We start from the raw sequence: 9976 nt of genomic DNA, 5'->3' as shown, positions 1-9976 counted from the left end.
ATTAGCATCTACATGTACGTAAAACTTGACTTCAGATATAACGCAAATTAAGGAAAAATAAATCATACTCCAAAGGGTTAACTGTAGTTTTCGCATGCGTTCTAGTTCGTAAGTTCAAGTAAAATTCTATGTGGCAGTCGCAATTTGTTTTTTTTTCGGTATTGTATTATCGTACGCGAGAAGAGCAGAGATCGTCTAGAACCGGCTCTCTTTTTGTTTCCTACAATTATCCTTCTACAATTGTAATTTCTAGGTCTGGAGACACTTTATATCTTTCATTTTTGTTCAATAAATTGACCGGACCTATTTGGTCGACTGTGCTGTTGTTTGAATTACGTTCTGTTCGATTTATTACCCCCCCCCCCCCCCCTCGAATTGGTCCTGTTGTTAGAAAGAAACACCAATCCTAATACAGATTAAATTATAAGTCTTGTTCGATCTCCGAAAATACATAGTCATCAAATGTAAATAGATAGAGTTAAAACGGAATTAAGAAAAGAACACTGGTCGAAAAGAATTCGAACTTGAAACAACGGCCAGCTCAGCGCTGAGTTGACAGGAGGAATTGAAGATTGAGGAAATAGGAAAAGAGACGTTAGATATGTTCGGCAGAAACGAGTTTAATGAAGATTGAGAAGTGCGACTGAGAATACTGAGTAGGCGAGATCCGAACGAAAAACTGTCAACGACGATTTTTGAAATGAACAACGGGTGAGTCGTGGCTCATGAGCCAAAAGTAGCTCTTTCCCTCTTTTACGTGGTCCTTAGATCGTCTCCATTATGTAGCTTAACCCTTTGCACTCCGCTGTCCCTTCTCGTGGGACATCGCAATTCTAGCATATCATTCGGATGTCCCCTCTCGTGGGACATTAAAGTCTATTAGTGATTACGGGGAATTGAGTTATTTCAGCGCAACTTTTTGTGACGTGCATGTTTCCCTGAAGTTTTCTCTTGAAATGGCACAAGAAATCAAATCAAAATATAGTAAAATTACTAAGATATATACAAGAAATGTCAGCGAGTTTTGACGAGAACGTGAGAGGCGTGCTCACGACGATCCGAGCACTTCAAAGGCGCCACTTGAAAAGAGCGATAAGACAAGTTTGTAGAAGAAAGGTCGGTATGCGAACATAGCACGCACCGTATAGTGAGATTTATAATCATAAAATCTGGTGGAAAAGATTTTCAAAGCTGAACTCAATCTGGTTTGAAGCGTCGAGCGGTACAGATAGATCTAACGAGTGAGAAAATCGGAAAAGTGATTCTTCTCTTGGTAAATAAATTGTTTGGTAAAAGTTTTTTTGGTAAATATCATCTTGTGAGTTAGTAATAACAATTAGAAATTTTCAACCTATGTATTTATTCATATTTTTTATTAGAACAATGGCAAAACGTTCAAACACGAATGAGTCTCATGACACAAGTAGTAGTGAAGATGAGCTCCAGATAGACGTTTATACAGATATGTTAGAAATGTTACACAAAAATGTTAGTACAGATATGTAGAAGGTTTTCTTTTACAGTTAGTCCATCGTTTTGATAGCAGTGATAGTGATATCGTCCAAGAAAAAAGGCGACGAGAGAAAGAGTTCGCATAGATAGCGATTACAACAACAAAACAAAATGATAAAAAATAAAATATTGATTTTTTTGCAAATTTCTCGATTTCAGCCAAATTCATATAAGTCCAATATCATTATAATATGTTAGTTAGTTCCAAAACCATACTAAATAATACGACGGTCTGTAAATACCTGTTTCTGTCGAAAAGTGGCGCTGAGTAGCTGGTAGCCAACGTCTAGAATGGTTCGAAGTGCTAAGGGTTAACACATCCCTCACACACTCGCGTGACACCATCGCTTGTGACGCGGCGTGTTCAATGAGCGGGAGTCACGACAAACAGTATAATATTGTTTCGTCTGTGCTCCACGTGGAGCTGCCCATGTTATGTGTAGTATAATGGGAATTTCTATTCGGGACCGCCAACGAGATAGATGTGTCGCGACTATTCACGTCCTTAGAGTTAAAATAGCGGACTATATTACTGGACCTTGATGGATTTTAGAAAGAAACTGCGCGTATCGAAGTCGGAACAGTTATGATCCTTTATTCTAGCCGTTCGGGGCCTTTTATAAATAGTATAGTTTTGGTGGATCGAGAGTGGGACTTGGTTTCGATGCAGGATAAGTAGTCCTTCTTGTAAATAGATAACAGGTCTTCCTTATGGGATGCATCATGAGGGGCATGGGGGTGGGGGTCGCACGCGCATGTCCCATACTTTCATCTTATGGTCAGCATATTTGCAAAGAGGTGTTGTACCTGCGGGGCAAGAGGAGGGGGTAGCTCGCACGAGTCCATCAATGAGAAGAATTTCCACATGTTCTTCAACGTACGATTGAATCGTTCTGTTTGCGTTGCGAGTCAAGGGCAAGGGGGAAGGTCTGAGGGTTTCTTGGTACTGAGCGTCAACCCAACTCAGCAAGCATAATCATCACAAATATATTTGTGATCGGTAAGTTCTACCCTTGAATATTTATTTGGAAGAAGAAATAGGCAAAAAATTATGTTATGAACTTTCTTCAGGTACCTCTAATATTTCGGATCCTTGGAAAAATTGGACATTCATAGCGTTGACCATAGCCGAATGAACAAATGCGCTTTGATACTTTCAACGGAAGACGATAAATGGCTGAGGTTCAAGAATTACGCGTATGAGAAACAAGCGCCATTCGTTATCTGTTCCGATTTGGAATGCATGCTGGAAAAACAGGATGATCAAGGTCATGGAGCTTGTCGCAGATATCAACATCACCGCGCCTTCAGCATAAAAGCTATTACCTCAATTGTCGGTACGACACTTCCTTGTACGAGTATCAGTTTTATCGCGACGAAGATGATTGTACCGCATGGTTCGCGACAAAGTTGTACGAGTTAAACCGTAAACTCGAGCAGTCTCGAGAAAGAAAAAAATGCTTGTACATTTGAACAAGTGGACGTATATCGAGGTCGACGTAAATCGATCTCTGAGGGATTTACACGAGGAGATGGTAAATAAAAATATATTATTTACAAACAGGCAATTTAAATGGCATGATTTTTTAGTTTTTTATTTTTTACTTTTTACAGAATTTCCAGACTTTCCCTTTACTAACAAAATCAAGGTGGAGGAAAATATTTATAAACTATGAACACAATGAAAATCAGCGATCTTTACAAAGAGTGTTCGAAGAAATAGTAAGTAAATAAATTATTTACTGATAGAACAGAATTTTGTCAATTTAATTATTTTTTTTACAGAACTTATTAAACTTTATTACGAAAATGCAATTCGTCAAACAGTGAAGAAGAGCTTTGAAAAAATACAGAATTGAGAATGAAGACGAGGAACGAGGAATATATTTGAGGATATTCACTGTCACTTGCACTGTTCTGATTGTTTTGTCTTATAAATATGAAAAATCGAATTAGTGCACTCCATATGGCTCCGGCTAGATGTAGGCTTCAGTCATATAGTTTGTGTAGAGCTATTCCGTTGACCACTGTGTTTATTATAGTTTTTATTATCTTTATCAAAACGTAGGTACCAATAACAACCGCACTAATAGACCCGAATGTCATCAAGCCGGACCACAATCTACCTAGCGGTTGATTTTGCAATTTGTTTTAATGATTGTTCATCGAGCAGATTTAGTAAACATATCGAGTTCGTTGCGAATTGTCGGCCCGAGACTCCTTGTGCCAATAGGTTGATAATAGAGATCCTTTCGATTGGGAAGAGGATGTGTTCGTCGAGTTTTTGGATATCATCCTGGGAGTATATTCCTCCGAGATTTGCTGGATTTGCGCATTTCCATGATGACTTTGTTATAGTCTGAAGTGGGGGTGAAGCCCCTATGGAGGGGCTCTCCATAGGTTTCGGCAGAATTCGGTACCATGTACCGTGGAGTTTGTATGCTGTTGGTCTTAGTTCGCTGCATTCTCTTCTGGTACCTGTTTTTATTAACACTATACCTATTGCGGTCAAAGTGACCGCCCTCTTATTTTGCAATTCTGCAAAGTTACGAGACTCTTTCGTGAAAAACGCTTGAATAAGTTATATTATTGGAGCAAGTTTTATAATAAAAACTTTACAAATAAATTTACAATAAATTTACAAATAAATCGGTCTTCTCACTTTTGTGAAGCAGTACATGCCAGTTAGTATTACTGCTTGGTAGGTTTAGTGTTAAAATCCTTGTCCTCGGTGTTAAAAAAAACGAATCATTTTTGTAGGTTACTAGCAGTTCATCATAATATTCATTGACCCTCCTTATTGTATATAACACTGGTACACATTTTATGATCTGTATCACTTCTCCGGATTGTAACGCCATGTAACTTGGTTCTTTAGTTATTGAAGTAACTACCTGCGCTGGGGCCGAATGTAGCAGCATTAAGGCGTTACGAAGTACAGTAATGTCTCCCTAACTGACGCTCAGATTGTGCACAAAAATAGACAATTTGGGAATAGGAGATATGATTACTCGAGCCTTGCGGCCCGGTTTTGTAATTACCGATTGTCAACAACTATAAAAATGGTCCACAAAGCTCGAATAATTGTATCTCCTCTTCCTAAATTGTACATTTTTCTGCAGAATTTGAGCGTGAATTAGGGAGAATTTACTGTACATTGCCGTTGTTCTGCCGTGTTGATTTTATAGTTGACATGGATGTTTTCAACGTTGAAAAAAGTTTGAGTGTAAGGAGTTAGCTATTGTAAACATGCGTACCGGCCAAGCAAGTCTCTACGAATTTGAACTAGGCGTCTGCTACACAGATTTGTGCAAAGCAGATAAAAAGTCTGCGTGGTATGTCACGAATTTTATACACGGGATCTCCTGTAAAAATTTTTCGAGAAAAATAAATTATCAGCAAAAAGACATCGGTCTTATAATTAAAATTTTTATTCGCGGCTAGAAGGATCCCGTAATCACATATAAGGGGGGGGGGCATATAGAAAAAGACATATTAAGCGAAATTGGCGTGTGGCGTCGCATCCCTCTACCTGAGCGCGGCCGCTAGCAATAAAACAAGTACCGTTCCTAATCCTCAAAATTCCCTAAAAATCACGCACCCCTAATAAAGCAATTCTCCTCACATCTGGACACCTCGACCCGCACGGGACTTTCCCAACTTTCTCTTTTCCTACGAAAGTCCATCTATTCCTTTCTTCCCTTCCAGTATAAAAGAGACAAACGCGCAACTCCAAAAGCTCAGTCTGCCCTAAGTCGCTAGTCCTACGACACCACGCTAGTCGCGCCCGCGCTCATCGATAGCAATTCAATAAACTGTATTAAGAGTAGCCTTAAACACGCTCTCCGATTCGCTTACGTTCCCTTTAGTGCTAAAGGCGTTTGAAGCATAAATGTAGAAATTTTTGGTTGCCCAAAATTTGAGACTTTAACCGCGGACCCGAAATATGGGTCATATGACGTGCCATGTAGACTTCATTGTTGGACGGCTAGTTCAACTTCGAAGCAGAGGATGCAGCAGTACCACTGTGCCTTCAGCGAGGTACGCATCTTTCGGATGTGGTACCTGGAAGGTAAAATTCTTTTTATTTTTTTTTTTATTTTTTTTTTACTATTATTTTTCATTTTAGAAAGAGAAAAGAAACGCTAACGATGTGATTGGACCACTGTGCCCTCAATGAGGTGTGCGCCATGGAAGGTAACACTTTTTTTGTTATTTTTTTTTTGAAATAGAAAATTTATTTTAATATTTTTCATTTATGTTTAGCGCGCAATGTCTCTATTGTCCACCAACGACGACAACGAAGGTGGAGACGCCAATGATGACGACAACGAGGGTGGAGACGTCAACGATGACGACGACGACAAGAAAAATATTTCTCTCTCTTTTCTTCGACCCGATCATTGTTAATCGAGTACCTAATTAAGAAAAATTAGCTCAACCGCTATAATCTTGCCTGTTGGAAAAACCGAACTGATAATACAAGCAGCTTGCCACCGAGACCGTTAATAAAGTAAAAATTATTTCAACCTGTAGAAAAAACGTATCCAAACTCGTTAGAAAATTCGTTTCGAAAATCAATCAAGATATTCACGGAAGTGTCCACGAGTTCGGAATTAAATTTTAATTAGGAAACGTGTCCCTACTCGTTAAAAATGCTGTGGAAGAGAGAGAAACCGGTGCGACGCGTGTACCCCCCCCCTCTCTCTCTCTCTCTCTCTCTCTCTCTCTCTCACTCCAAACGAAATGCGAAACCGCGAGACTCCCCGTGTGTGTGTAAACCACAAAATTCGCGACGGCGTTTCAGCGCGATAAGAAAACGCCGCATAATTAAATTTCAATAAGACGAGAAGACCGCTGTAGAAAAAACGTGTCCAGACTCGTTACAAAATGTTGCGGAAGAGAGAGAGAGAGAGAGAGAGAGAGAGAGAGAGACAGAAAAACCGTTGCGACGCGTCTACCCCTCTCTCTCTCTCACTCCAAAATTTGCGCTTCGTTCATAGCGGATCGAGCGACAGAGAGAAACCGATGCGTCTACCCCCCTCTCTCTCTCACTCCAAAACATCTCCTACAATGTAAAAATGCAAGCGCGATAAAAAACGCTGCATAATTAAATTCAATAAGATAAGAAGACCGGAAGGTAAGCGACTATCGATAACGCCTACGAAATGCGAAACCGCGAGACACTCCCTTCCCCCCATCACGGAGCTCGCCGCGGCCATTCCCCCTCCATACCCACCGGCGCTCGCGGCAGCACTTCCGCCCCCAGACCCACCTGCGCTCAAGGCCACACTTCCCCCTCCATATCCACCAGCGCTCGCCACGGCTGGATTCCTCCCTCTTGCCCCGCGGTTCGACTTACCCCTCGAGCACCATGGCTTAGACCGTTATTACTATACCTACTAATAAGTATTGTCTAAAGCATGTCGTGTTTGGTATCATTTTAATTGGGATCGTTTGACAATGGTTTTCATAAATGAACTAGTGAAATTAATTTCTTGATCGATGAGTATGGCTTTTGGACTGAATTTGGAAATGAGATTTTCTACGAGTGCGTTTGTCGTTTCGATCGTTCCGGTAGTGCGGAGGGGTGCCGCTATTGAACACTTTGTTAGCAAACCTGCATAGTCAGGATATATTCGAACCTTTCGGTGGTGGGGGAAAGAGAGTCGACAACGTCTAGGGAAACTGTATCAAACGCACGTCCTGGCGTGTCAGTTCGAGTCATAGGCAATTTTGTCTTCACTCGTATTAGTTTGTTTCGTTGACAATCCAGGCAACTGTTCACGAACTTCGTAACATTTACATTTAGCGTAGGCCAGTAATACTTTTCCCGAACCTTTTTGTACGTTATATAGGTACCTTTGTGTTCTGCGTACACAGACACGAGATTTTCTGATAGGACGGTCATGCGACGGTCCTTTGCTGGGAGTTGGAATTCGCCGGAACAGATGAATATCTGGAGGTACTATACATACTATACATACACTTTTTGTTTAGTAACTTCTTATTATTATTAGTTATTATTTTTTATTATGAATTATTATTTCTTTGTTACAGATCTGTTCCATATCATTGCGAATTTAGTATCGGCCGGATAGAGCGGCTCGGAATTTCTTTACCCGCGAATTTTATCGCTCGAAATTCATTTTCATGGTCGACGGCCAGACCGTGGCGATATTCGATCTGGGAGGACCCTCTGGTACCGTTTCATACCTTCGGAAGATTACTCTTGGGTATCGGAATAGCAACTGTCACCGTCTGCGCGCGTATTTCGCTTCGATTACACTGTTCGACAAACTTTTTTTCTGATTTCTTATAGCCACTATAAAATTAAAAAAAAACTACTTTCATTACCCTTAGTTTTCGTTTCATCCTCATATATATATATTCCTCGTGCCAGTCTTCATCCTCAATTCCGTATTTTTTAAAACCTTAATGATAATATTTTTAGCTTAATTTTAAAATTAATTAGCTTTGCGAATTGTTCGTTGAATTCTGTTCAGACACGGAATTATTTAAATTAAAATATCATTTACGTGCTTTGTTAATCTTCACTGTACACCTCGCTTATAAATTTCACATGGTACACATGAGGTGCCATGCACATCAGAAAATGAAAACAGCTGCCACGGTTAAATTACTTATTATTTCGAGTTCGAAAAATTAGTAAATATTCTTCAGACATTCTGAAATAAGGATGAATAGCGTTTTTCATAAAATTATCACTGTCATGTAGTAAACATAATTTGGAAGTTCACGCTCCATGACTTGTTCATTGATTCGAACGCAGCACGGAGCCTCCCTTCTTCTGTCACGCTCCACGATTGAAGCACGTTGTACTCGATCGATCGACCATGTTGTAATTCACGCTCTCGTCTCTCATTGGTCAGTGTTTTTCGTTAATAACTCGTAAACAAAGCCGCAGATTGAATTTTCGCTAAGAAAAAAGTTACTTCAAATGACCTCAGTTATCCCCCATTTCCGTATTACGAGACATTTTTGGGACACCTTGTAATTATAGGTTAGTTTGCTAGTTTGCATGGATTATCCAGAAAAAGAAATATGTATATTGATTTTTGTTATTTTGAGATAAGCGCCACGGAATTTATGTAATCTCCCCACCGATCCGAACCCCGGTGTTACAAATTATACAAAATGTTAACATCGTAACATTTATCGATTTAAAACCTTTTTAACAATGAAATTCAACGTACGTACCATACGCGATATATGAGCGGGTAATGATTGAACTGCAATAACTGATCTTGTATTTTCCATTTAGAAACGGTGTCTGTGTACGCAGGACACAAAGGTACCTCTAAAACATACAAAAATATTCGGGAAAAGTATTACTGGCCTACGCTAAAGGTAAATGCTACGAAGTTCGTGAACAGTTGCCTGGATTGTCAAAGAAACAAACTAATACGAGTGAAGACAAGATTACCTATGACTCCAACTGACACGCCAGGACGTGCGTTTGATACAGTTTCCCTAGACGTTTATAAGCTTCTATTGCGTACAACTTCAATTCAAAATTTTTATTTATAAAGTTAATTGTAATTGATAAGAAACTGTCCGTGTTTATTATTATTATTTTGTATCTGTTGTAAGGCAAATGTAGTCGATGCATTGTAATTCTCCTTTCTCAAGTTTCCCTTTCTTCCATCGCATTTTTCGGATAATAAATGTTTTAATTTTTATACTGAGTGATGGATATTTTGGATCGAGATAATTAATTCTTTAAAACTTGTCACGATGCGTATCTTGTTACAGTGTCTCATCTTACTATTTGAGTTTATGCTGCGGTCGATTTGGACGATGTCATTTTTGAGAGACTTTTTAGTGTCTCTTTGACATCTTTGACATCCAGGCCCACACAGGGCGCCAAGGGGGCTCGACAGTTTATTTCCCGCATGGAAGTGGGGTATAACGAATATTAGGCTCGTGACACATCTACGTGTTAAGCTATTCAAATTAGACGTGCGAGCATGATGCCAGGCAGAACCGATGACCTCGAGACTGAAGTGCCTTAGATCAAGATTCTGAGTTCGATTTTATCTTTACCGAACGTAGAAAAGAACAGCAAATGAAGGATAGATAATAACGCAATGTGTAACTTCTTCATTTTTTATTGTTTCTTAATGGGATTTTTTTCAATAAAATCGTGAGCTTATTCTGATTAAAATAAGACCCAACACACGATATAGTTTTTGTAAGATTATATTGATTATTAAGAAAGTAGGCCACACTTCCCCCTCCATACCCACCAGCGTTCGCCGCGGCTGGATTGCCCCCTCTTGCTCCGCGGTTCGACTTACCCCTCGAGCACCATGGCTTAGAACGTTACTACTATACCTACTCAAGCGAGCTACCGCGGTGAACGAGCAATTAGTAGTAATTAGTAGAGATATCAAGGGTGCTCAGTCTGACGAACCGCAAACCGCGAGGGAAAGAGCAAGTC

General features: G+C 39.8%; 1 long non-coding RNA gene across 3 annotated transcripts; it reads left to right on the top strand.

Annotated features, from left to right (window-relative positions):
- The first annotated feature begins 1087 nt into the window (after nucleotides 1–1087).
- On the top strand, nucleotides 1088–9215 carry LOC117221845 (uncharacterized). Of its 3 annotated transcripts, none has more exons than XR_013035235.1 (8): nucleotides 1088–2512; nucleotides 2584–3047; nucleotides 3127–3234; nucleotides 3298–5020; nucleotides 5390–5584; nucleotides 5642–5709; nucleotides 5779–7477; nucleotides 7573–9215. It is a non-coding gene; the product is annotated as an uncharacterized LOC117221845 (long non-coding RNA). The 3 variants fall into 3 exon arrangements; XR_004490579.2 differs by having other exon boundaries at nucleotides 1090–2512; nucleotides 3298–3494; nucleotides 3581–5020; nucleotides 5390–5709; XR_004490578.2 differs by having other exon boundaries at nucleotides 2205–2512; nucleotides 5390–5709.
- The last annotated feature ends 761 nt before the right edge of the window (nucleotides 9216–9976 follow it).

This window comes from Megalopta genalis, unplaced genomic scaffold (assembly GCF_051020955.1).
Source record: "Megalopta genalis isolate 19385.01 unplaced genomic scaffold, iyMegGena1_principal scaffold0026, whole genome shotgun sequence".
Classification (NCBI taxonomy): domain Eukaryota; kingdom Metazoa; phylum Arthropoda; class Insecta; order Hymenoptera; family Halictidae; genus Megalopta; species Megalopta genalis.
The sequence above is the reverse complement of the archived record's forward strand: the minus strand, read 5'-3'. Positions and strand labels throughout refer to the sequence as shown.